The 27,502-nt window shown below is 37.0% G+C and overlaps 2 long non-coding RNA genes across 4 annotated transcripts in view; one reads left to right on the top strand and one right to left on the bottom strand.

Annotated features, from left to right (window-relative positions):
- LOC104006019 (uncharacterized) overlaps positions 1 to 27,134 on the bottom strand; it is a 205,604-nt gene extending 178,470 nt beyond the window's left edge. For all 3 annotated transcript variants that reach the window (XR_008547475.2, XR_679541.4, XR_010156518.1), the window contains exon 1: positions 25,749 to 27,134. This is a non-coding gene — a long non-coding RNA (uncharacterized LOC104006019). The remainder of the gene's footprint in view (positions 1 to 25,748) is intronic.
- Positions 1,070 to 17,760, top strand: LOC107974069 (uncharacterized). The gene is made up of 4 exons (XR_001716613.2): positions 1,070 to 1,245; positions 13,780 to 13,843; positions 15,895 to 15,941; positions 17,594 to 17,760. It is a non-coding gene; the product is annotated as an uncharacterized LOC107974069 (long non-coding RNA).
- Positions 27,135 to 27,502: the final 368 nt, after the last annotated feature.

Raw genomic sequence — 27,502 nt, 5'->3', positions numbered from 1 at the left:
GCTGATTTGCCAAATTATCTAGATCAGAAGTAGGTATGGTTTTCCAGTCTATCCAGGCTCTTTGGACAAGCTGAGAGAGTACTCCAGAAAGGAGAACTGTAATTCTGCTCACAAACAGAATTAAAGGCTACTTGAATAGATTCAACATCTATAGGTAATTCATAATTTTCTCTAAGTACAACCTGGATTTGATATAATTTTTTTTTTAAACATGGCCTGGAGTACAACTGTAATGGCTGGAAAGTGGCTCATTAGGTTCTTAAATATGGGAATGGATTTTATTGCAGTCTAAATGTAACGCCTAAGGTTCTTGCCTAGCCACGCCAAAGAATTGGTGTGGCGGTTGACCCCGGCGAGTGATAGAGACACGGACCAAGAGAGAGAAAAAGCTGTAGGCTTTATTGAGCAGAGTGAAAGTACAAAGCTTCCACAGTGTGGAAGGGGTCCCGAATGGGTAGCCAGAGTTAGATTATATGATTGCTTTTTAAACTCCTTAAGGTGGGAAATACCTGAGGCGGGAAGATGTTACTAGAGCAAGAAACAAAGACAGTAAATTGTTTTGTGACATGTCTTAGATTTGGACGAAAAACGGAATTGCAACTTAGGTTTCATCTACTTTATGACCTTGCAGAGGCACGGCAAAGGAGACAGGATCTTACAGGACTTTACAAAGTATGTTTACAAGGAATTGGAATTGGAGTATAGATAAGGTCCGCTGGTCACAGAAAAATGGGCAGTTAACATTCCTTTTAGTTTCGGGGGACGGGGAAGGGAGAGAGGGAGAGAGGACACAGGGAAACTTACAGCAAAATTTTCGCTGTTTACAGCTTTCTTGGGGAAGAAAACACATGCACAAATCCTGGTATTAGGAATATTTTAAGCATATATCTTCACTATTACTCATCCAAGACTGAAGTAAGTCCTGATGCAGGAAATGAGTGACTTTCACAGCTTTCTGATCCTGAACTCGACTCAGTAAGCCCAGCTGGCACCTCCTCTCATAAAGTTTTTGTTTTTGTTTTTGTTTTTTTTTTTGAGACAGAATCTCGCTCTGCCACCCAGGCTGGAGTGCAGTGGCACGATCTCATGAAGTTTTAAGAAAAGCCTCAAGAATGGCCTCATGGAAGTTTTTGCTATGCCTTCAGTTCTGTCACAGTCTTTACAGGTGTTTTTGTCTAACTCTCCCTCAGGATCACACCAAAAAGCCTTGGTCATTCAGCATGGTGCCTGACCTTCAGCAAATATGTGAGTCAACTGGTATAGATCAGAAAACCTGGGGATGATAGGCCTGACTTACTATCTTGAGTTACTCAGCAAATTGGGGAGGGCCCTCAGTGATCCTTGGAAATTCCCTGGCAATGGCTTGAAGTTAAGCTTGCATAAAAGAAAAATGGGAATTTGAGGTTTAGAAGAATTATCAGTGAGTTTAACTTTAAAATAACAGGTTTTAGCAGACCAAAGAAGGATAGAGAGGAAGAACAGAGGAAAGGGAAGGAGAGGTCTCTTCTAGAGAGGACAGTCTGGACCTAAGGCCTTCCTTAAGTGTTTCTTTGTCTCAGTTAATTTTGAGATAACATATTACTACTCTAATAATTTACATGAGATAACAAAAGCCCAGATTGTTTTTTGTTTTTGTCATTGTTGTTAATTTTTTATTTGACAAATATCCCAGACTAGTTAAATGACAGAAAATAGAACTAGAACTAATGACTTCTTATTTTAAGTTCAAAGTGTGTGTGTGTGTGTGTGTGTGTGTGTGTGTGTGTGTTGAATGATACCCTGCTTCCTTATCAAAGGACAGAGACACATTGTCTCTGTCATAATTGTAGAGTAGTCCAATATTCATGACAAACAACCAACAGGAAATAAAGAGGAGCTCAGATTAGTTCAGTTTATTTCGGGCCCTTTTTGAATAGTAGAATTCTTTTCAATATTTCTACAGTGCCTCTGTGTGTTTTGTTTTCAATTGTGCTCAAATGGGTCAACCTCTATTTTCATAGTTATTAAATTCATACCTCAATCACAGAGATTAAAATAATTAAAAGCACCTATAAAGTCTTAAGTTCATAAATCACTTCTGACACCATAATTATGTACATAAGAGACTACTGCCAAAATTAAATCCCTATGTCTCCATGTTTTTGTCTGAAATTCCTTTGTCTAGTAATAAGGAGTTAAGAAAAACGACAACTTCTACAATACTTCCTACAAAAAACAACCCCACAAAAAACATCTACTTTAAACAGGGTTACTGTGATTACAGATACAAATTTTTTTTTTAATTTAAAAACTAGGAACTGAGCTACCTATACAACTTATTTTAATTGAATGTTTATTTCTCTTTCTATTCAGTCTCCTGGTGACCAATTGAATTGTCAGAAGAAGGCATTTTATGTACAAAGTGTTTATTTATCTCAGATAAAAAGGACTATTCAAGCAGACAACAGAAATAAATAATGCCTGATGAATTCTATCTACTGAACTAATTCTCATTTAGTGGTAACTCTACGGTCTACAAAAATGAAAATGATTGTATAAGTTAGTTGATATATTACTGTATTGCTTCTATTCATTGTTTCTGAACTATGGAAAGTACTGAAATGAATGCACATTTGTGGAATACAAAATGCAAATCAACCTAATTTGGAAGTAGGATAAACAAATTAGAGAGAGTTAACTGCTTTTTTTAATGTAGCATGGTTGGTTTAGGACTTCTTACTCAAAGACATACTATAGCCTAGAACTTTTATGTGTTTTTTAAAAATCTATACTCTAGAGTTTTGGCGGAAGAAGTAATTTGGGTGCTAGTATGGGCATTCTATTTTGATGACTAAACTCCCAAAGCTCACAATGTGGGTATCACCACAGTCCATGGTTTGGACTTCAACCTTTTAGGCATCAGGTTGCACCTTTACATTTATTCAGCGTTAATAAGACTTAAGAAATTGAACAAATAATTATCTCTAGAAGAGTTGAAGTTAAAAGAAAAGATTACCTATTTCTATGGGCTGACTTGTGTTCTCTGAAAATTCATATGTTAAAACTCCGATCACCAATACCTCAAAATGTGACAGTATTTGGACACAGGTCTTTAAAGAGGTGATTAATTTAGAATTAGGCCCTTTGGGTGAAGCCCTGATCCAATATATTTGATGCCCTCATAAAAAGATAAGACACTAGTGGCACTGGAGCACAGAGAACTTGTAAGGATACACAATGAGAAGGTGGACATCTGCAAGCCAAAGAGAGGGGCCCAATAAGAAATGAACACTGTTGACACCTTGATCTTGGGCTTGTCATCTCTGAAACTGTGAACAAATATGCCTCTGAATTTTGTTTTTTTGTTTTTTGTTTTTTTTTTGTAGACATGGAGTCTTGCTTTGTCGCCCAGGCTGGAGTGCAATGGCATGATCTCGGCTCACTACAACCTCCGCCTCCCGGGTTTAAGCAATTATCTAGCCTCAGCCTCTAGAGTAGCTGAGATTACAGGCACGTGCCACCACGCCTGGCTAATTTCTTTTGTATTTTAGTAGAGATGGGGTTTCACCATGTTGCCCAGGTTTGAACTCCTGAGCTCAGGCAATCCGCCCACCTCGGCTTCCTAAAGTGCACGTTTCTGCTTTTTAAGCCACCCAGCCTGTGGCATTTTATTATGGCAGCCCTAGAAAACTAATACGTGCACTAATTGTTATAAAATGAGATTATAAATATAAAATGGAACAGATCATATATCTTCTGACCAGCACATTTTTCTGTAAAAGAAATTTACACAGGCACCAAAGAAGTAATCAGACAATAGATTCTTAGTTACGTAAATAATTAAGGTTTTTTAAATTTTTAATTATTTGAACCAGGAGAGCCCAGTTTGAGGCTCACAAATTGAAGTCCAATAGCAGATGCAAGTCAGTGATGATCTTTGGAGAAAAGACAATATTAAAAATCTAAAAACACATTGTCTTGCTAAATGTCCTCAAGGAACTGTACTATCATCTCAATGTTATCATCTGTCTTTCATTTAGTGTATATGATTTTGTGGGCATGAGTTTGGATGTGGGTGAGAATGGGCTGTAGTAAATTTCCAAATACTTTTTTAATAGGGCAAATAGAAGAATCCTCTGTTAGCCTCCCCCTTGTCTAGTTTATTTGTTCTTGTGTATCAAGAGTTCCTTTGGATCCAAGCAAAAAATTTCCAATTAACAGTAATTAAACTTATAGTAGTTTAGTTTTCTCATGTAACAGATGCACATCCTAAACTTAGGATGCTTTTTTATCCTAAACTGATAAGTTTGCCTTCAAATGATTCTAATATGATTCATTTTCTTTTTCTAGGCACAAAAATCAGGGAAAGACTAACAATAAAAGGCTTTTTAATAACATATCTTATAAGGCACTCTCTTACTAAGCAATTCCACATATATCCCATTGTTCTTAATTGTGTCACATGGTGACCCTCGTTTGAAAGATTTTCAGCCTCAGTAAAAGAAGAAGATAAGAGAAAAATGGTTGTTGCGGACTTAAAATAGCCAATGGACAGACTGTGTCAGCCAACCCATGAAAGGAAATAGCCTGTAAAACTCTATCCAACACATTTAATCTTCCCAGGGAGACATTTTTGCTAATGGGACCAGTTGAGTTCTATGCTTAAACTCTTATTGAAATTATCTCTGTGGTTGCAGTTTGCTTTACATCTAAAAAGTAGCTTTCTTCGATTTTTTTGATAAGCTCTTTCTTGCATCTCTTCAGATCCATGTTTTCTATCTTTAAATATATAAATGTATTTAATTAGGTTGAAGTAAAATATTACTAGGGTGAGAAGTCATTCTGCTTTGTTAAATTTGAGTTCCATTATTGCTACTGAGACTCATTCTGTGTTGACTTAGGGTAACTGTCATAAGCCTCTCTAAGTGAGAAGATCACTTATACACTGTGAAGTGGGTAAGACTTCACCCACTCGCAGTCTAACAAGTCAGCCTGGCACAGTTTTAAGGATGCTGCAGAATAAACGAAACCACTGGGTTAGAGACTTTGGACAGTCTATTTCTGACAACAAAAGCAGCAGCCAGAGTACCAGCACTTTTTTACACTGAATTCTGAAGTACCAATTTCCATGGAGTGACACAAAGAGGGACAAGGGATACTCAGGCAGGAGGTGGGTTTGTTATAGGTAAGAAACTCTGAGCTTTGGAAACTGGACTCTCTCATAATAGTCAGGAAGCATGCCTGTGCTTTGCTCTGGATGGAGTCACTATATCTTTCAAGGTGATTTGCAACATAAACATCTGTGAAAAGATAATCCAACACAAAGAGTACTTAGAACCATGCTCCCAAGACTTGCAGATATGTGGATAAATGTAGCTTAATATAAGAGACCATCTTCTCTGAACTAAACTTCTTAAAGGTAATGTGAGAAAGAGAGAATAAATGTAGAGAAGAAACTCCTAAATACCAGAAGACCAATAAAATTAATTACATATTTCTTAATGTTCATGAACATATTTTTAATTGCTTAAGAACAGAACAAAAATATCTCTTCAGAAAAATGGAGCTGGGCGCGGTGGCTCATGCCTGTAATCCCAGCACTTTGGGAGGCCGAGGTGGGCAGATCACAAGGTCAGGAGTTCCAGACCAGCCTGGCCAATATGGTGAAACCCTGTCTGTACTAAAAGTACAAAAATTAGCCAGGTGTGGTGGTGGACACCTGTAGTCCCAGCTACTCAGAAAAATGGAAACTAATGCCAATTTACAAAATGTCTGAAGATATTTTTTCCCCTAACTCGTATCCTTGAGTTAATGTACAAATACCTAATTTTGTAATAGAATAATTATATTTGTTGCTTTACAGTTCAATGAGAGGATAAGCTAAATAGAACTCTACAAATAGCTGGATGTAATAAACACTATATAACAGAATCTAACATGTAATTACTATATACCTGAAAATAAAAATATTTAAATACAAGAATGTACCCTTACTAGAATAATAAAGGCAAAATATCATGCTATTTTTATAGATATATTTAAATTAAATTCCTTCTTTGAACAATTTTTTTTTAATTTACTTAAATTTTGGAATACTAGTTTAGTCTATGAAGTAAAACTACTTAGGTAGAAAAGACAACTCTCTTTGATTTGGTTGCAGTATACACAATAGGCATATGCTGTATTCCATGTTATCCATTATATGTTATATGCTATATGATACATAATGTATTATGTATATTACTCCATATTTACAGCAGGCACCAGTCTTTCTTACTGGTCCTGAAGCAAATTGCTATGACTGTCTATGGAGAAGGCCATGTGGCAAGTAACTACTGATGTCCTCTATGTTATAAGACAAATTTCCAACCTACAGCCAGTAAGAAGCTGGAGCTTTCATTTATACAGCTACACGAAACCAAAGCAGATCCTCCCTACATGAAACTCCAGCAGAGAGGCCAACACCTTACTTGAAGCCTTGAGAAACCCTCAGCAGAAGACAGCATAGCAAGAGATAACTAACATAATCTCTATGCTCAGAAAAGATGCAAAACCCACAGAGGCCCATAGAGAATCTTCTCCCAACATTGCACTGAGGAGCTCTCAACTACACATATTATAAAAGTTAGTAACTTTCCCAATTAAATAACAAGCTGTCAAATTCAATAAGACAACTGAGAAGAGGGCTCACAGAGTATAATTAGCTGTATTTTTCCTTTTTCCACACAAATGTTGTAACACTTCTCATTTGTAAGGTGTTATCATAGTATGTAACAGAAAAATAAGTGACACATGGATAATGTATTAAAGAATTTTCCATCTAGTAACAGATATGAAATACTGTGCTACTCAATTGTTACATCCTTTGCTCAGACACAATCTTAGCCTCATATGTAGCTAAATGTGCCCATCTGTACACAATTGTCTAATGTTTCCAGTTCATACTTTTTTTTTTTTTTACAGAAAATGTACTGTATTGAGTTCACATAAGGAAAAAAATCTTGTTTTTCTTAGCATCAAAATTTCCAATTACTCTTCCACTCTATTAGCTCAGTAAAAAGATGTGTTGGAGATGATCCTATCCTTGAAACACTTGGAATACAAGGGATAATCAATTGATTGGTGTGAGCTTTCCGAGAATCCTAGGTTATGCCAGTACCTATGCAGCTTTTGTTTTGCTCTGTGGCATATGCAAGCTGAAAGATAGCATTGAATTATTTAGGTATGAAGAACAACTCTAGATGCTATTTGTGGACAGGGAAAGGAAAATGTAAAAGGTGATGTAGTGATAGAGCTGGTGACCAGAGAATATCTCTTGAGAAGAGAAAACAGATTATTTATCCATCTGTCCATATATCTATCTAAACAACTATCATCTATAATGTGTCATATGGTGTACAAGGGAAATAAATTTTCCGTGTATTCCTTGACATTTCAATAAAATCTATGACTCTGGGAGTGATATTTTTAGGGAATAGACTACTTGCTAAGGTGTTACATTCTCCAGGTCAGTGCAGAGTGGAAAAAAAAAAAAAAACACCATTGGGATCCCAGCTACATTTGAACTAAAATTTTAATGCACATTAAAATTTATGTGCCTGTCTCTAATCAGATAAATCAGAAATTCTTTGGAATTCTTTAGTATAATGTGTGTATTATTCATGTTTGTATGTGCTGCACCTGACACAGCACACTGCATGGTAACATGCATGTAACGTAATGAGCAATCTGTTGGGTTTTTTTAAATTTTAAATAAATAGGTAGATGAAGACTTTATAGCCAACTTCCAACAGAAGTATGTTATTGTGGCCATAGGTTAAATCAGAGACAAGCCTAGTTGTTGTCTTTTACATACATTGACTTGTACAGGTTTTCTTTTGTTTTCGTAAATCTCGATTATAAATATTTAACACATTGAATGTTTTAGCTATCATATTTTCTTAAGAATAACTAATATGGCTGGGCCTGGTGGCTCACGCCTGTAATCCCAGCACTTTGGGAGGCTGAGACAGGTGGATCATGAGGTCAGGAGTTCGAGACCAGCCTGGCCAACATAGTGAAACCCCATCTTGACTAAAAATACAAAAAATTAGCTGGGTGTGGTGATGGGCCCCTGTAATCCCAGCTACTCAGGAGGCTGAGGCAGGAGAATCGCTTGAACCCGGGAGGCGGAGGTTGCAGTGAGCCGAGATCATGCCAGGCTTCACTTCAGCCCAGGCGACAGTGAGAGACTCTGTCTAAAAAATAAAAGAATAATTTCTCAGAGAACAAGTACAAATCAAATACCTGATATCTTGTTATATGATGTAATATTGTTTTAATTCATACAAAACAAGTATATTCTAATGTTGCAGAAAGTAAACTAAGATAATACTGCAATCTGATTGGTATCAGTACTAAAGTATGTGACAGAACATAAAAATGTATTTGAGAAATCAAATCACCTGTCAGTGATTTTATTGAATTAATTTTTAAATTTTGCCAATTATATATTCACGTTCTGAAATACAATTTTCAGAACATGATCAAAAGTTCAATATTTTACATGGCTTCTATTTGCAACCAAAACAGAACTGCTCTTAACTACTTAGTCAAGAGCAGTGTTTGTCTGCAAAGAAATTCCACTGTGCTGTGTTCACTCACAGGGATACAAAATCTAGATTATTTGCTATGGTCATTCTACAAAACAACAAAATATTTATTTTAATTGCAAAAATCTTTTTAAAATTTTGTTACTTCTAAAAAGAAAACAACAGGATACATGTGCAGAACGTGCAGGTTTGTTACATAGGTATACGTGTGCCGTGGTGGTTTGCTACACCTACTGACCAGTCCTCTAAGTTCCCTCTTCTCAGCCCCCACACCCCAACAGACCCTGGTATGTATTGTTCCCCTCTCTGTGTTCATGTGTTCTTAATGTTCAACTCCCACTTATGAATGAGAACATGTGGTGTTTGGTTTTCTGTTCCTGTGTTAGTCTGCTGAGAATGATGGCTTCCAACTTCATGTACGTCCCTGCAAAGGACATGATCTCATTCGTTTTTATGGCTGCATTACATTTTCTTTATCCAGTCTATCATTAATGGGCATTTGGGTTGGTTCCATGTCTTTGCTATTAAAAATAGTGCTGCAATAAACATACCTGTGCATGTGTCTTTATAGTAGAATGATTTATAATCCTTTGGGTATATACTCAGTAATGGGATTGCTGGGTCAAGTGGTATTTCTGGTTCTAGATCCTTGAGGAATCACCGTACTGTCTTCCACAATGGCAGAACTAATTTACATTCCCACCAACAGTGTAAAAGCATTCCTATTTCTCCATAGCCTTGCCAACATCTATTGTTTCCTGACTTTTTAATAGTCGCCATTACTGACTGGTGTAAGATGGTATCTCATTGTGGTTTTAATTTGCATTTCTCTGATAATCAGTGATGTTGAGCTTTTTTTCATGTTTATTGGCCACACAGACGTCTTCTTTTGACAAATGTCTGTTCATATCCTTTGCTCACTTTTTGATAGAGTTTTTTCTTGTAAATTTGTTTAAGTTCCTTGTAAATTCTGGATATTAGACCTTTGTCAGATGGATAAATTGCAAAAATTTTCTCCCATTCTGTAGGCTTCCTGTTCACTCTGATGATAGTTTCTTTTGCTGTGCAGAAACTCTTCAGTTTAATTATATTCCATTTGTCAATTTTGGCGTTTGTTTCAATTGCTTTTGGAGCTTTCGTCATGAAGTCTTTCCCTTGCCAGTGTCCTGAATGGCACTGCCTAGGTTTTCTTCTAGTGTTTTTATGGTTTTCAGTTTTACATTTAAGTCTTTAATACATCTTGAGTTAATTTTTGTATAAGGTGTAAGAAAGGGGTCCAGTTTCAGTTGCTGCTTATGGCTAGCCAGTTTTCCCAGCACCATTTACTGAATCATTTCCCCATTGCTTGTTTTTGTCAGGTTTGTCAAAGATCAGATGGTTGTAGATGTGTGGTGTTATTTCTGTGGTCTCTGTTCTGCTCCATTGGTTTATATATGTCTGTTTTGGTACCAGTACCATGCTGTTTTGGTTACTGTAGACTTGTAGTACAGTTTGAAGTCAAGTAGCATGATACATCCAGCTTTGTTGTTTTTGCTTAGGATTGTCTTGGCCTCATGGGGTCTTCTTTGATTCTATATGAAATTTAAAATGTGTTTTTTTTCTAATTCTGTGAAGAATGTTAATGGTAGTTTGATGGGAATAGCATTGAATTTTTAAATTACTTTGGGCTGTATGGCCATTTTCATGATATTGATTCTTTCAATTCATGAAGATGGAATGTTCTTCCATTTGTCTGTGTCCTCTCTTCTTTCCTTGAGCAGTGAGTGGTTTGTAGTTTTCCTTGAAGAGGTCCTTCACATCTCGTGTTAGCTGTATTCCTAGGTATTTTATTCTGTTTGTAGCAAGTGTGAGTGGGAGTTCATTCATGATTTGGCTCTCTGCTTTCCTATTGTTGGTGTAAAGGAATGCTTGTTATTTTTGCACATTGATTTTGTATCCCGAGACTGCTGAAATTGCTTATCAGTTCAAGAAATTTTGGGGCTGAGATGTTGGGGTTTTCTAAATATCAAATCATGTTGTCTGCAAACAAAGACAACTTGACTTCCGCTCTTCCTATTTGAATAACTGTATTTATTTATTTTTTTATTTTGCCTGATTGCCCTGGCCAGAACTTCCAATACTATGTTGAATAGGAGTGGTGAGAGAGGGCACACTTGTCTTGTTCCGGTTTTCAAAGGCAATGCTTCCAGCTTTTGACCATTCAATACGATATTGTCTGTGGGCTTGTCATAAATAGCTCTTATTATTTTAATATGTGTCCCATCAATACCTAGTTTATTGAGAGTTTTTAACATGAAAGGATGTTAACTTTTATCTAAGGCCTTTTTTGCATCTATTGAGATAATCATCTGGTTTTCGTCTTTGGTTCTGTTTATGTGATGGACTAACTTGATTGATTTGTGTATGTTGAATGAGCCTTGCATCCTAGGGATGAAGCCAACTTGACGAAGCCAGCTTGACCATGGTGGCTAAGTTTGTTGACGTGCTGCTAGATTTGGTTTGCCAGTATTTTATTGAGGATTTTTGCATTGATGTTCATCAGGGATATTGGCCTGAATTTTTCTTTTTTTGTTGTGTCTCTTCCATGTTTTGGTATCAACATGATGCTGGCTTCAGAAAATGAGATAGGGAGGATTCCCTCATTTTCAATTGTTTGGAATAATTTCGGAAGGAATGGTACCAGCTCCTCTTTGTATTTCTGGTAGAATTCAGCTGTAAAGCTGTCTGCTCCTGGGCTTTTTTTGTTTGGTAGGCTATTAATTACTGCCTCAATTTCAGAGCTTGTTATTGGTCTATTCAGGGACCTAAATTATTCCTTGTTCAGTCTTGGTAGGGTTTATGTGTCCCAAAATTTATCCATTTCTTCTAGATTTTCTAGTTTATTTGCATAGAAGTGTTTATAGTATTCTCTGTTGGTAGTTTGTATTTCTGTAGGGTCAGTGGTGATATCCCCTTTATCATTATTTATTGTGTCTATTTGATTCTTCTCTCTCTTCTTATTAGTCTAGCTAGAAATGTATCTATTTTGTTAACTATTATTATTATTTTTTTTAACTGCTCCTGGTTTCCTTGATTTTTTGGAGGGCTTTTCATGTCTCTATCTCCTTCAATTCTGCTCTGATCTTAGTTATTTCTTGTCTCCTGCTAGCTCTTGGATTAGTTTACTCTTGCCTCCCTAGCTCTTTTAATTGTGATGTTAGGGTGCCAATTTGAGTTCTTTCTAGCTTTCTGATGTGAGCATTTAGTGCTATAAATTTCTCTCTTAATGCTGCTTTAGCTGTGTCCCAGAGATTCTGGTACATTGTCTCTTTGTTATTATTGGTTTCAAAGAACTTCTTGATTTCTGCCTTAATTTTATTATTTCCCCTCCTAAGGAGTCACTCAGGAGCAGATTGTTCAATTTCCATGTAATTGTGTGGTTTTGAGTGAGTTTATTAATCTTGAGCTCTAATTTGATTGCACTGTGGTTGATTGTTAAAATTTCCATTATTTTGCATTTACTGAGGAATGTTTTACTTCCAATTATGTGGTTGATTTTAGAATCAGTGCCATGTGGCACTGGGAAGAATGTATATTCTGTTGATTTGGGGTAGAGAGTTCTGTAGACATCTACTAGGTCCACTTGATCCAGAGCTGAGTTCAAGTCCTGAATATCCTTGTTAATTTTCTGTCTCATTGATCTGTCTAATATTGACAGTGGGGTGTTAAATTCTCCCACTATTATTGTGTGGGAGTCTAAGTCTCTTTGTAGGTCTCTAAGAACTAGTTTTATGAATCTGGGTGCTCCCATATTGAGTGCATATATATTTAGAATAGTTAGCTCTTCTTGTTGAATTGTTCCCTTTACCATTATGTAATGCCCTTCTTTGTTTTTTTTTTATCTTTGTTGGTTAAAAGTCTGTTTTCTCAGAGACTAGGATTGCAATCCCTACGTTTTTGTTTTGTTTTGTTTTTTTGTTTTTTGTTTTTTGTTAGCTTTCCATTTCCTTGTTAAATTGTCCTCCATCCCTGTATTTTGAGCCTCTGTGTGTTTTTACATGTAGGAGGGGTCTCCTGAATACAGCACACAAATAGGTTCACTTCAGGCCATATTCATCCGATTCACTCCTGTGCCTGTAGATACCACTCAAGGAGGCTGGAGAGTAGCAAAGACGAGTGCCTGCTCCTTCTTCTGGGACCTCTGACCTCGAGAGGGCACCAACCTGATGCCAGTAGGATCGCTCTTGTATAGGGTGTCTAACAATCCCTGTTGGAGGGTCTCACTCAGTTGGGTGGCATGGGGATCAGGACTTGTTTAAAGAGGCACTTTGTCCCTTGGTGGAGAGGGTGTGTTTTACTAGGGGAAAATCCACTTGTCTGGGCTGCCTGGATTCAAGGAGGAGAGTTTAAGTCTGCTGGTCCACAGAGACTGTGGCCACCCCTCCCACTAGGGGCTCAGGCCCAGGGAGATCTGAATTCTATCCCTGAGCCTCTGGCTGGAGTTACTGGAGATCCTGCAGGGAAGCCCCGCCCACTGAGGAAGGATGAGTCAGGGTTAGGCCTGAAGAGGCCCTCTGTCCACAGACTGCCACAGCTGGTGTGTTGGGCTGTGGGGACAAGTCACGGGACCAAGCTATCCAGCCTCCCTGGCTCCAGCAGGGGAAAAGAGCAGCCTGGAGCTATAGAGATGGGTGGTGCCCTTCTTCCACAGGATGGGTGCTTCTCCTCCTTTCACAGAGGGAGCTTAGCGTGTTAGGCAGTTACAGGTCCCATTGCTGGTTACTGCCCCTCCCACAAGGAGCTTGAAAGGCTTAGACAGGAGGCAGCCGCAGCCAGTGCTGGTCGCCCTGCCGCCGGGGAGTTTGGTATTCTTCAGCAGAATCTAACTGAGATGCTCTAAGAATCTACACCTTCCAGGTTTGGGATGCTACGCTCCGGTGGCATGGGTTCGCAAGTGGGATCTTCCGATCTTTGGGTTGCATAGTTCCGTGGAAAAAGAGCAGTTTCCCCAGCTGGGTAGCGCACTGCCTCACTGCCTCCCTGGGGAGGGTTAAGAGGGTTCCCCTTCCCCATGTGGCTCTCAGGTGGGCTGCTGCACCACACTGCTCTGCCTTCTTTCTGCGCCTTCTAGTCAATTTTGATGAGAGAACCTGGATACCTTGGTTGCTGGTGAAGGATTCACACGCTTATTATGTTTTTTTTTTTTTTTTTTTTTTTTTTTTTTTTACAGTGGGAGCCTCCGATTCCTGCTGCTTCTAGTCTGCCATCTTTGCCACACCCCCAGAAAATTCTGAGTAATGTCTTTTTAAAATCTAAGTGTAGTAGCATTATGATTTTATCGCAGTTTACACAAAATGAGTGAGCAATATGTAACCATTGTTTGTATGAATTATATGCTATACAATAAATTATGGAAAAATATATGTTATATAATAAATGTTACATTAGATTTTACACTGTATTATAAATTATACATAATTTTATAGCAATTTGAATTACACAAGTATTTCTGTTTGCTGGTACTGAATACTGATCACAGAAGAATATAACTTCTGTTCTACATAAATCCATATAATATATCTACAACAAGATTTCAAGGAATAAGACATTAATTTTTTTTTTTAGAAATTAAAGATTTTAACCCAAAGAGTTTATATTATGTAAACAACTTACAATAGAAGAGCTACAGACTCTAGAAAGATAAAATTTGTAAAAGAAAAGTACAGGATGTTTGTTAATCTTTGTGTTAGTTGTAATACTTTAGTGCAAGTCACCAAAATCCACTAAAACCATCTTGAGTACAAATGAGCTTTCATGAAAATAAAAAGGGATTTAAGTCTAATGAAAGCATCAGAACAGCTTCAGGAACCTTGGAAAAAAATGTTTGGACTGGAAAGTCCACAAAAGAAGTTATAGCACCAGGTTACTGTTGCTATGCCTCAACTTTAGCTCTTTCAAGAATTTCAAGTCTCGTTAAGTAAAAAAATCCTGAATAATAATAATAATAAAAGCTGCAGCAATGGGTATGGTTATTTAGTAAAACAGCCACTGGAATTTTGTTCCACTGTGTGTATCAAAGTTTTGTTTGTGTTTTTGTTTGTTGTGTCTATTAAATGTTTTGGCATATAGACAATGAAAACAATCCAGAGTTTACCTTTTCCAACATGGATACATGGACATAACAAATAATTTCTCTTTTGAAGAAAAGGAAAATGAAAGTGAAGAGTGTTCACAGACAGCTTAGCTAAGATGCTTTGTTAAATGCCAACAAGAATTAAAATTTATTAGTGAGGATATTTGATTACAACGATGATTAAAATCTCTTTAGGTTTAGCTAATTATCTTTTAAATGGTATCCTATACAAAAGTTATGATTTCAAGCTCATGAAAAAGTTTACTATGTAAATTCCCTAACTATATAGTTAAATAAGCTGAACATAATGGAATTAAATGATATGACTATGGTCATCCAGCTACATAATAAAAGAGACATTAACATGAGATGTATCAGTTTGCCTTGAAATATGTAATGTATGTGCATATGCACACGTATCTTTAGTGGTTTTGTTTCAACATTTATACATATAAGCATCTACACAGGATAATATTTTGTCTAGAATGTTCAATTTGACATGTACTTCTGTATGAGTTCATTATCATGCTGCTGTAAAGAACTGCCCAAGACTGGGTAATTTATAAAGGAAAGAGGTTTACTTGACTCACAGTTACACATGGCTGAGAAGGCCTTAATAAACTTACAATAATGACAGAAGGTGAAGGGGACAAAAGGCACCTTCTTCACTGGGCAGCAGGAAGGAGAAGTGTCAAGCAAAGGGGTGAAAAGCCCCTTATAAAACAATCAGATCTCATGAGAACTCACCCACTATCATGAGAACAGTATGGGGGTAATTGCCCCCATGATTCAATTACCTCCCACCTTGTCCCTTTCTCAATATGTGGTATTATGGGAACTACAATTCAAGATGAGATTTGGGTGGGGACACAGCCAAACCATATCAACTTCTATGTTTATCAATTTCTATCATTTCCTAGTTTATTGTTATTATTGTCTATCAGTCTGCATCTATCTATTTATTATCTTTCAACTTAATGTATTCTTCCATCTTATTAGACAAAATGTAAGACATGGAATGCAATAATATAGATGGTCAAATAGAAAATATATAAATATTATTATTTAGGAGAATATGGGAATTGAGATAGCTGTTTATTTAACTTTTGAAAAATCTTAAAATTGAGTTTGTTTTAATTTTTTTGTAGGTATTCATATTGACATATGAATGTCATGCATGACTTTAAAAATATCTTTTTTTTCTTTTCTCAGCTATTCAATTTCTACTATACCAAAATTAGGCTCCTCCTCCCGCTAAGGTAACCTATTTTAACAATATTGCATGTATCCTAATAATCAACTTTGTATTCTACATTTTTCAGTGCTCAAATTACCCTATGCAAATAAGAATGCGTGGTATGCATATACACATATATATTTATCTATAAACATGTGTATATATGTATACATAGATGTGTATATATATATATGTGTACACACACACCCACCCAGACACATATACAATAGATTCTTGTTATATGTGATAGTCATATTTTTATAAAGACACCACAAACACTGAAATCGTGAATACTAAACCATTGCTTTTAGCTGAAATACAGGGTTAGGTTCCTGCAAGCATCTGTTAACAACATTTTTATCAACCACTCAATACATAACCTTGTTTTATGTGTTTGTTTAAAGAAATCTTATTTAACATATATTATTGCTTCATTAACATTGAACTCATAGCCAATAGCACTACACCTCATGCCCAAGAAAATCTTATCTAACACACTCCATAAGGCACATCACAACCATCTCACATTTTGGCACTCTTGAAAGGACTTTAGCCGTACATTTGGGTGCCATTTTAAACGGTGAAATCACCAAAAAAGCACACATGGCACTAAATAAACCATGATAAGGATACTTGTTTACATTATAAGAGCTAAAACAAGAAAGCAGATTATTGTTTAGTTCAACTTCAAGTGTATCAGACAAGTCAAAAATTCTACCACTCTGTTCATGTCTGTGAAGGATTGCGAAAGTGACTTGAGTATCAATTTTGGGGTTAAATATAAATTTTATGGACATGTTATCTGCAGATACAGACTCTTCAAAAAATGAAGATTAAGTGTATTTGAACTACATATGTACATGTTTTCTGTTGCATAGACTTTTATGTGTAACTCTGTACAGGGTTTATTGTCTTTTTATTCTGTAAAAATGGATGTCACTAGCCACATTAATTAGGAAGATTGCTGGTTGAACATATATACATATATATAACTTTAATAGATTTTATATTTCTTGTAAGCAATAAATGATATAGCTTTAAAAAATTTAAGATTTGCTATTCAAACAATATATTAAACTTAATTTTTAATTTCATAACAAAATTTGAGAATTTTTTCATATATTATTTGACTTTTGAATTTGATATTTTCTATATATTTATTCATGTTCTTAGAGCATATTCTTAGAGCATATTTTTCAACTTGACCATTTATTTTTTTCTGACAATTTGTAAGTGGTCTCATATGACACTGACAGTATTCCTTTGTCTATAATTTGTGTGACCAATTTTTCTGATATGTTTATTGATTTTGGTTTTGATATATTGCCCCATGCAACTTTTATATTTTCTCGATTTATCGGTACCAATGGATTAAGAGAAAAAAAAATCTGCACTCTTTAATCAAAAGATAGGAAAGGGGATGACAGAAAGTCAGAAAATATTTATAAAATAATTCTGGTACAATTAAACTGCACAGGAAACTATCTGGCTCTACCCATACCTACAATACCAAAAAGGAAGCAGAATGCCTAGATTTCCATCCTTAGCAGACTATAATGAAGCACTCTCACCCTTCAACTGGCGTGGTGTGAGAAAAAGCTAAATAGAGAGCCAAGACTTTTATTCCTGCCAGACTATAACTTCTCTTCTCTCCCAAATCGCTTCCTCTGCTAGTAAAAGTGGTGACAACATGGGTGTATGGACATTCATTCCCACCTTCAGCGGAAGGAGGATATGTGTTTTGAGAAATGGTACTAGAGCAATTCAACATAGAAGAAAAGAAGAGAAGATAAAGGAGAAGAGGAGGAAGAGGAAGAAGAAGGAGGAGGAAGAAGAAAAAGAAGGAGGAAGAGGAAGAGGAAGAGGAAGAAGAGGAAGAAGAGGAAGAAGAAGAGGAAGAAGAAGGAGGAGAAGGAGAAGCAGCAGCCAAGTGCAGTGACCCAGCCTGTAGTCCCAGCGCTTTGGGAGGTCAAGGTGGGCATAGCAGGAGGTCAGGAGTTCGAGACCAGCCTGGCCAACATGGTGAAACCCCATCTCTACTAAAACTACAAAAATAAGCTGGGTGTGGTGGTGTGCACCTGTAATCTCAGCTACTTGGGAGGCTAAGCAGGATAATTGTTTGAGTCCTAGAGGCAGAGGTTGCAGTGAGCCGAGATCGTGCCACTGCACTCCAACCTGGGTGGCAAAGCAAGACTCTGTCTCAAAAAATAAATAAATAAATAAATAAGAAGGAGGAGGAGGAGGAGGAAATAATAATAATAATAATAATAATAATAATAAGGGGAGCACCTTGACCTAAGTCTCACTTTCACACCTACAAAATTTAACTCAAAATGAATCACAGACTTAAATACCATAGAAAAAAAAACAGGGCACCTGTGTGTTCTAGCACCAGTTAGAGAGTTCTTTGTCCGGATTCTGAAAGCATTATCCATAAAAAGAAATTTTGGTAAATTGAAGTTCATTAAAATTGGAAACTTTTGTTCTGTGAAAGACCCTGCCAAAAAGATGAGAAAATAAGCTACATACTGAGAGAAAATATTTGCAAAGCACCTATTTGACACAGGGTTAGTATCTAGAGTATATAACAAACTCAAAAAGCTCAAAAATAAAAGGAAAAAAAATCCATTAGAAAATAAGCAAAAGACAGAGAGAGGCAATTCACTGAAGGGAATATAGAAATGCAAATTAACATAATAAGATATCACTACACATTTATCAGAATGACTAAAATAAAAAGAAAAATAGTGACAACATTAAACGCCAGGAAGAGTGAGAAGAAACTGGAACACAGACTTTGCTGCTAGAATGTTAAATGGTAAAAATATTTTCAAAAATTGCTGAGCAGTTTTGTTGTTGTTGTTGTTGCTGCTTAAATAACAACAATACACAAAAACATATAACTACAATACAATCCAGAAATGTCACTCTTAACCCTGTAACACAGATAAGTGAAAATGAATGCTCACGTAAAACTCTGTACATGAAAGTTCATAGTAGCTTTATTTGTGATAGGCTCAAATTGGAAACAACTTAGTTGTCATTCAAAGGGTGAGTGTTTAAGCAAATTGTGGTACATCCATACCATGGAATAGTACAGAGTAATAAAAAGAAATAGACAACTGATACCTACAAGAAACTGAAGGGATCTCTGAAAAATTATGCTAAATGAAGAAAGCCAAATGATTGTAATTATATAACTCTTAAAATGACCAAATTGTACAAACAGAGAACAGATCAGTGGCTTCCAGACATAAAGGAGATCTTTATTCATTTGCATTTTTTAAAAGAGAGATGAAGCAAAATATCCCTCCTGATATCTAATCCCCAGTGTTATGTTTATGTGAGTCTCTCCTCTCAAGTTGGAGTGAGATCTGTAGCTTGTTTGTAACTAATGCAATATTCTGTAAATGATAGAATGCTATTCTCTTAATAATGTCCTATTATATAGAAAAGGTGAAAAAAACTTTCTATCTGCAATTAAGACCCTAACCAGTTGAATTTAAATTAATCAAAAAAGAGCAGATGCTGTTAATTCCATGGCTGCAAGGAAATAAATTCTGCCAACAGCTTTGTGAGCTTGAAAGCAGACCCAAGTCTCAGATGAAATTGTAGATGAGATTCAGCCTCATGATACCTGGATTCGAGGACCCAGTCAAGCTGTGCCCAGACTCCTGACTCTCAGAAACTGTGAGAGAGTAAATTTATGTTGTTAAAGATGTTAAATTTGTGGTAAATTGTAATGCAGCAACATAAAAGTAATACAACAGTGTCTTAGTCTATTTGGGCAGCTTTAGTAAAATATCATAAACTGTGTGGCTGATAAACAACAGAAATGTATGTCTTACAGTTCTGAAAGGTGGGAAATTCAAGATCAAGGGACATGCAGATTGAGTGTCTGATGAGCACTTGTTTCCTGGGCCACAGATGGCACCTTCTCGCTTTGTTCTCACAGAGTGAAAGAGACTAACTCCTTCAGGGCTGTTTGGCAAGGACATTAATTTCATTCATGAGGGCTCCTTCCTCATGATCTAATCACCTTCCAGAGATCCTACCTTTTAATAATATTACACTAGGGATTAGTTGTCAGCATATGAATTTTGGAAAAATATAAACATTCACTCCATAGCAACTAGTAAATAAAGATTTATTTATTGTTGGCAGTTGCTTTTTTTACTTTTTTTTAAACCCGAGTTATCTTTCTCTGAGTTTAGCTTTATTATATATTTGTTAAATGTATTTTAAAAATGTTTTCCTAAGATAGTTTGAATTGAAGGTACACTCTTTGGATTTCTTGCATATCCTTAAATATTTTTCACTCCAATAGGTGATAAATTTCTAGACTACATAATGGATTCTTGAGTTGAAGTTCACTCATTTAAGAAGTCTGACTGTGCTTATCTAATGTTTTCCCATTTTTCAAATGCTTTCCCATTTTTCAGGAGCATTCAATCAACCTGTCATTTAACAAATATTTATTGACCTTATAATTTCAAAATAAATGTGTATTTTAATTATTTATTTAGTGCCTCTTCTCCCTTATTTTGTTCCCTCTTCCTAAAGCTTCTATATTTTGCCTCAATAATTCAAATAAGGATATTGTCTTCCTATATGAGCCTATTGTTTCAGATACGTTCAAGGCAGAAAGTATTAAATTGAGAAAGTGAACCAGGAAGCCAAGAAAGTGAAGAAATAAAGCAGAGTTAAAAACAATATCAAGACACATGGAACAGACAGAAAGAAAACAGTTTAATATACTTCTGACATTTATTGGAAACAGCATTGCCAAGGAAACCATGAATCTGAGCTTAAAAGTTTTTGATTGTGACAGTTTAACTTCCAGAAAAATTATCAGACAACCAAACTTGTACCATCAAGAAGTGGGCTATAAAAGTTCTTCAAATCCCAGAGGAGCTGCACAATACTTCCCACATATTGCTTTGGATTTAGCCATGCAACATCACAGTCAAGGAAGAATCTCCCAAAACTGGGGCCGTGAAATACATGGACAAGTTAGTTCCTTCTGTCAGGTAGAACCAGGATTTAGTAAAGACATTCCCTCTGCTGCCAAGGTGAGAGGTCGCCACAATGACTAAGCAGGATTCGATTATTCCTAAAAACCAGGCAATGTTGTGTGTTTCCCATTTTAATTAAAAACAATGTTTTGAATGGGAATTATGACTGTGGATATTATGTCCCTACTGTAACAACATTGCATATTGTACATGTGTTTATGTGTGTTTATGTGTCAATGGACAAGGGGGAAAAGAAAAGAATTTCATTTAGAGTATAGATACATTTGTTTTAGAACAGATAAAGGAGGAAAATTATGGATACAAAAATACCATAGGACAACAATACATCTTGTTCTTTTTCTATGGCCGACGAAGAATCATAGGTTTTTGCAGAACTATGATATGATCAGATCTGACCTTTGGGGAGACTTATTTAGAAGCTGTGTGCACTAGATATGAGTGAGAGGAGCCTGGAGAGCTGTGTGCACTAGATATGAGTGGGAGGAGCCTGGAGACAGACTGTGAGCTAGCTGATCTTTAAGGCAAAGTGTTAGTTATGTATCTTAATTTCTAGTCTTTCCCAATAAACAGTTAAAGATGACCTAATATTCTGTATTCCATGAGAGAAATCAAGATAGTAATATGTATCTAAAATCTGTGTTCTCTTAGAATAGTACAATTGTTTACCTTTATGTTGCTTCAAAATTATTTAACTCGTACTTGAATGTCTATAGCTTTATCACTCTAGCTATATCACTCACAAACTACATAGAATATGTGCATTTTCATTTTCTGGGTCTATGTATGTTTAATAGCACTTTTTAAGAAAAATATATTTTCTTTTTTATTATTATTTTATATATTTTTTATTTCAGTGGGTTCTTGGGGAACAGGTGGTTTTTGGTTACCAGGATAAATTCTTTAGTGGTGATTTCTGATATTTTAGTCCACCCATCACCCGAAGAGTGTACACTTAGGTTGAAATAGCCCCCTCTAATTTTATTTTATATTTTTGCATTTTGTGGAATTTATAACTCATTATTTCCACCTTGTTCTCCTTTTATAAATGCCAACAATTTCTTTCAATTTTTGAATTATTATTATCAGAAAAATGATAATACTTCTGTTCTTCCACAGGTAGCAGAATTTTATCTTGGAATGAATATGGATGTTGGTGTTTGTCTCTGCTCTACTTATCTATTCTTGCTTAACAAACTTCTCAAAATGTAGCGATTTAAAACAGCTATGTTTTGTAGCTCATAATTTGGGGAGCCAGGAATTCAGGCAGAGCTCAGCTGAGTGATTCTTCTGTGCATATGGTGTTGACTGTGTCACCGCGATATGTGGCTAAAGACTAGGCTACTCTGTAGGCTCTGAGACAGCTCCACACACATGCCTGTAAACTTGAAGAGAGAGTAAGAAAGCTGGTATCAGATAGGTGCATCTTCCTTTAGGTCTCAGGGCCTCTCTAAATGTTTTCTCTGGCAGGAAACCTGGTTAAGTTGATGTTCAGCTTTCCAAGAGTAAGTATTTCAAGAGCAGGGAATAGTAGTAGCTCTTGTAATCAGGGCCTAAACACTGGCAAAGCATCACTTTCACTGGTTAAAAAAAAATCATGGAAACCAGATTCATGGTGAAAGGAAATGGACTTCGCCTCCCAATAAGAGGCATAGAAAAGAATTTGTGGCATCTTTAAAGTATCAGTGTCAGAATTGTTAGGTAATATCTTCAGCAGCTAACTAGCTTTTGACATTGGGTGACCAGATTATAGTTTCCTTAATCCATAAAAGAATATAATTTACCCATGAAATTGAATTTTGGTCAGAGTTAAATCACAGCAGCATACTACCTTTCCCAGAGAAAATGCTCAGCGCATCTCGAGTTTTCTTCCCATTGTCTTCACTCTATCTTATGCAGGCATTATCTTAACTAGATTATTTTATTTTCCTTTTCTGAATTTCTACAATTATATAAAACATTTATGTTATTAATAAAAATATTTTGTTTCTATTCTTGTGATGACATACTATTAGATTGTAAACAGACTTTTGTCCAGAGATTATTGAAGTAAGAAAATTTCCTATGAAGTACATGGCCCAAACAATTTTTAAATAAAATAAAATTCTCTATCCTGAGATTAAAAAGTAGTTACGGTGCTTCACATCTTTGTCTGCTGCAGTAAACCTAGTTATGGAACAAGGCAATTCCTTTAAGTAATGGAAAATTGAATTATCTAATATGGCCTCTGGAATGCAAATACTAATGGCAGTCAGACATTTTCTAAGCCCAACTTATTAAAAAACATTTAATAGAGATAATTCAAATAGGTCTATGGTGGATATAAACCACACAGAACTATCTTGAATCAAAGAAAAATATATATCATATATGATCTAAAATAGGCAATGTGCTTTTAAATATATTAATACTAGTTGACATGAAAATTGAAAAGTTCATGTAATACAATGACTTGAGATGAGAGCTCTTACATTCTCTGGTATATTCTTCCTAACAAGCTTAGAGGAAATTAAATTTACAAGACAAGCTTTCCGTCTGTGAGTTTATCATTCTGCTATACAATTAAGATTGCAGATATCGTCTCTCTTCTTATTAAATCCTGTAAATGTGCCCAGAGGGTACTGCAAAGGGAATATCCACAAAATGAGATCAAGAAATACATAAATAAAAAATGTGAGTTTAGTATTCATTACTCATGATTTCCAACGTGTGCATGTAGAATGAGCAGAACATTTATATTCATTCTGCTTTACTAATATTGACCTAGTAGAATGTTTTCAATATAACATTGTAATGTTAGGGACTGTGGGCAGAAAAGAACTTAGAGGTCGCTGGCCCAAGACTTTCATTTTACAGATGAAAAATAAATAAATAAACAAAAACAAGCGAACAAAATCCTGATGCTCAGAAAAAGAAAACCACCTTCCTGAAATTTAAAAACTTAGTAAATTACAGAGCTGAAACTTTAATCTGAGTATATAAGTTTTAAGTATGTTTTAAGTTTACAATTATCTTCACTAATTCATTCTAATTGTTATTCTGAAATTTATTAACACTATAACATACATTCTAATATTATAAATTGCCTTTAATCTACCCTGATGGTTCAATTGGTAATGTGATAACCTGTATTGTCATGAGAACTAAGGTCTCTCTCTCTATTAAATATATATAAATCTATTTTTTCCTCCCACAATTAACAATAATGAAATTGCATTACTCAAATAATAATTTATCTGATTTTTTAAAAAAACTTAAACACTTAAATACTTCAACTTTCAACTGAAACAAGATTAAATATTAAACAATGATCTCAGAATGCCCAGAGCCACAAAATACAATCAGAAGCATGTTTTTGAAAATTTTAAAAATGAAAGCTAATTATATTTTCATATATTGTGATTAAACACACAGGATAATATATGACAAATCTGAATTATAATCCCCTTTCCTCTTAATAATAAAATGATGCCTAACAGTTAGTTAGGCTAGTTAATTCTCTGTTTCATTATCTATATTCGTAATTACATATTCTGCATTTTGGGGTGAGGGGCGTGTGTGTGTGTGTGTGTGTATGTGTGTGTGTGAGAGAGAGACAGAGGCAGAAATAGGGAAACAGGAACAAAGACAAAGATTGCTCAGTGATCAGAACCCACTAAATTTTGAGCAGGCAGCATGCCATAATGGTTTAGCTTTTGGTTAGAGTTTGGCAGTCTGCAGTTTGAATGTTGTCTTCATCACAACAGAGTAGGATACCACCTTAGGAAGAAAAAAATTAGTTTTTTGAGTCTGCTTCCTTGTGGGGATAATTGCAGTGCATATCTCTTTGGGTTTTTACAAGGATTAAAAACAAGTTTCTCATTTAAGATGGACTCAAAAAAGTTAATGTACTATTTTGTAACCAAGAAGTATATCAGAGCCAAAACTCTCAACATGCATTATACACATTCAAGAGCTTGCTTAATTATCATTTTTTGCTCAAAAATACTGTTTTTTCCATAAGGGACTAACCATTTATTTTGTCAAAAAGTCTAATTTTTTAGAATCTCTGTTACTATTAATAATTATCTAGGTATGGAATTTGTAGCCATATTCCAAAAATAGTATTTAAATTTACACTAAATTCAAATTTAGCCCTGTCTGGTTCAAACACAATCTTTTTACGAAGTATAATGCATTATAATTAGAGTTTACTTATAGAGAACATTAAGATGTTCACACTGGTAAAACAAAACGTCCGGATTTTTTTCTTAAACTACAGAAGTTAAGTCCAGTTTTTAGAAAGAAATGATAATATTGAAATATTATAGGTATTCGAAAAATACATAAAATTATGGAATTTAGTATATGAGGATTCAGCTTAATTTGGGCCCCTGAAATTGTGATAAACACTGCTCTGATGGAGAGAACATATATTCACCCATTCAGCAAACATGAAGTAATGCCTATTATGTCCTAGGCAGTTTTCCAAACGCCAAAAAGTAACAATGAATAAGATACATCCCCTATTCCAATATTTCTTTCAGATTTATGAAGGAAATCGATATAGAAACAGGTGTGATAGGAACTTGAATAATGAGCACATACCACATAAAACGTCTTTCTGAGCCCACTTTGCCAACTTTGCTTGAACAAACAGGACAAAGACTTGACTTTGAAACTGCAGCCATTTTGAGAAGTGGCACTTGGCAGTTAAGATTGTCTCTGGGCACATCATGTGGACAGAGAGGAATTTATTCAAGAACAGTGGGGCCAGAAAGACTCTCCACAGATTAACAGTAAAGACAGTATCTTACCTTTGTCTAGGAGCTCCCCTCTGCCTTTGGTAGCGTGTCTGGAATTGGTGGGTTCTTGGTCTCACTGACTTCAAGAATGAAGCCGCGGACCCTCGCGGTGTTGCAGTTCTTAAAGGCGGCGTGTCTGCAGTTTTTTCCTTCTGATGTTCGGATGTGTTTGGAGTTTCTTCCTTCTGGTGGGTTCGTGGTCTCGCTGGCTCAAGAGTGAAGCTGCGGACCTTCGCAGTGAGTGTTACAGCCCTTAAGCCGGCGTGTCTGTAGTTGTTCCTTCCTCCCGGTGGGTTCGTGGTCTCCTTGGCTTCAGGAGTGAAGCTGCAGACCTTCCCGGTGAGTGTTACAGCTCATAAAGACAGTCTGGACCCAAAGAGTGAGCAGCAGCAAGCTTTATTGCAAAGAGCAAATGAACAAACCTCCCACAGCGTGGAACGGGACCCAAGGGGGGTTGCCACTGCTGGCTCGGGCAGCCTGCTTTTATTCTCTTATCTAGCCCCACCCACATCCTGCTGATTGGTCCATTTTACAGAGAGCCAAGTGGTCTGTTTTGACAGGGTGCTGACTGGTGCCTTTACAATCCCTGAGCTAGACACAAAGGTTCTTCACGTCCCCACCAGATTAGCTAGATACAGAGTGGGGACACAAAGGTTCTCCAAGTCCCCACCAGAGTAGCTAGATACAGAGTGTCAATTGGTGCATTCACAAACCCTGAGCTAGACACAGGGTGCTGATTGGTGTGTTTACAAACCTTGAGCTAGATACAGAGTGCCGATTGCTATATTTACAATCCCTTAGCTAGACATAAAGGTTCTCCACCTCCCCACCAGAGTAGCTAGAGACAGAGTGTCAATTGGTGCATTCAGAAACCCTGAGCTAGACACAGGGTGCTGATTGGTGCATTTACAATCCCTTAGCTAGACATAAAGGTTCTGCAAGTCCCCACCAGACTCAGGAGCCCGGCTGGCTTGACTCAGTGGATCCCCCACCGGACTGCAGGTGGAGCTGCCTGCCAGTCTCGCGCCTTGCGCCGGCACTCCTCAGCCCTTGGGTGGTCGATGGCACTGAGTGCCGTGGAGCAGGGGGCGGCGCTCGTTGGGGAGGCTCCCGCCGCACAGGATCCCAACGGAGGGGGTGAGGCTCAGGCATGGCGGGCTGCAGGTCCGGAGCCCTGCCCTGCGGGGAGGCAGCTAAGGCCCGGTGAGAAATCCAGCGCAGCGCTGGTGGGCCGGCACTGCTGGGGGACCCAGCACACCCTCCGCAGCCGCTGGCCCGGCTGCTAAGCCCCTCATTGCCTGGGGCCTTTAGGGCCGGCCGTGCGCTCCCAGTGCGGGGCCCGCAGAGCCCACACCTACCCGGAACTCGCGTTGGCCCGCAAGCACCGCGCGCAGTCCGGGTTCCCGCCCACGCCTCTCCCTCCACACCTCCCGGCAAGCTGAGGGAGCCGGCTCCGGCCTCGGCCAGCCCAGGACGGGGCTTCCACACTGCAGCCGCGGGCTGAAGGGCTCCTCAAGTGCCACCAAAGTGGGAGCCCAGGCAGAGGAGGTGCCGAGAGCGAGCGAGGGCTGTGAGGACTGCCAGCACGCTGTCACCTTTCAGTGGAACCAGGCTAAGTAGAATGGTAATCTGGCGGTTCTCACTGAAAATACCAGGGTTCTAGCCTCATTTGGTCACTACTCAGTAATGGAAATGTTAGTGTAAACGTTACATGTAAAGAGCCTTTTACATTGTCTTTCACATAAATATTCTGTATGTGGTGATGA

Source organism: Pan troglodytes, chromosome 3, assembly GCF_028858775.2.
Source record: "Pan troglodytes isolate AG18354 chromosome 3, NHGRI_mPanTro3-v2.0_pri, whole genome shotgun sequence".
NCBI lineage: Eukaryota > Metazoa > Chordata > Mammalia > Primates > Hominidae > Pan > Pan troglodytes.
This window is presented reverse-complemented; position numbering and strand designations above follow the sequence as displayed.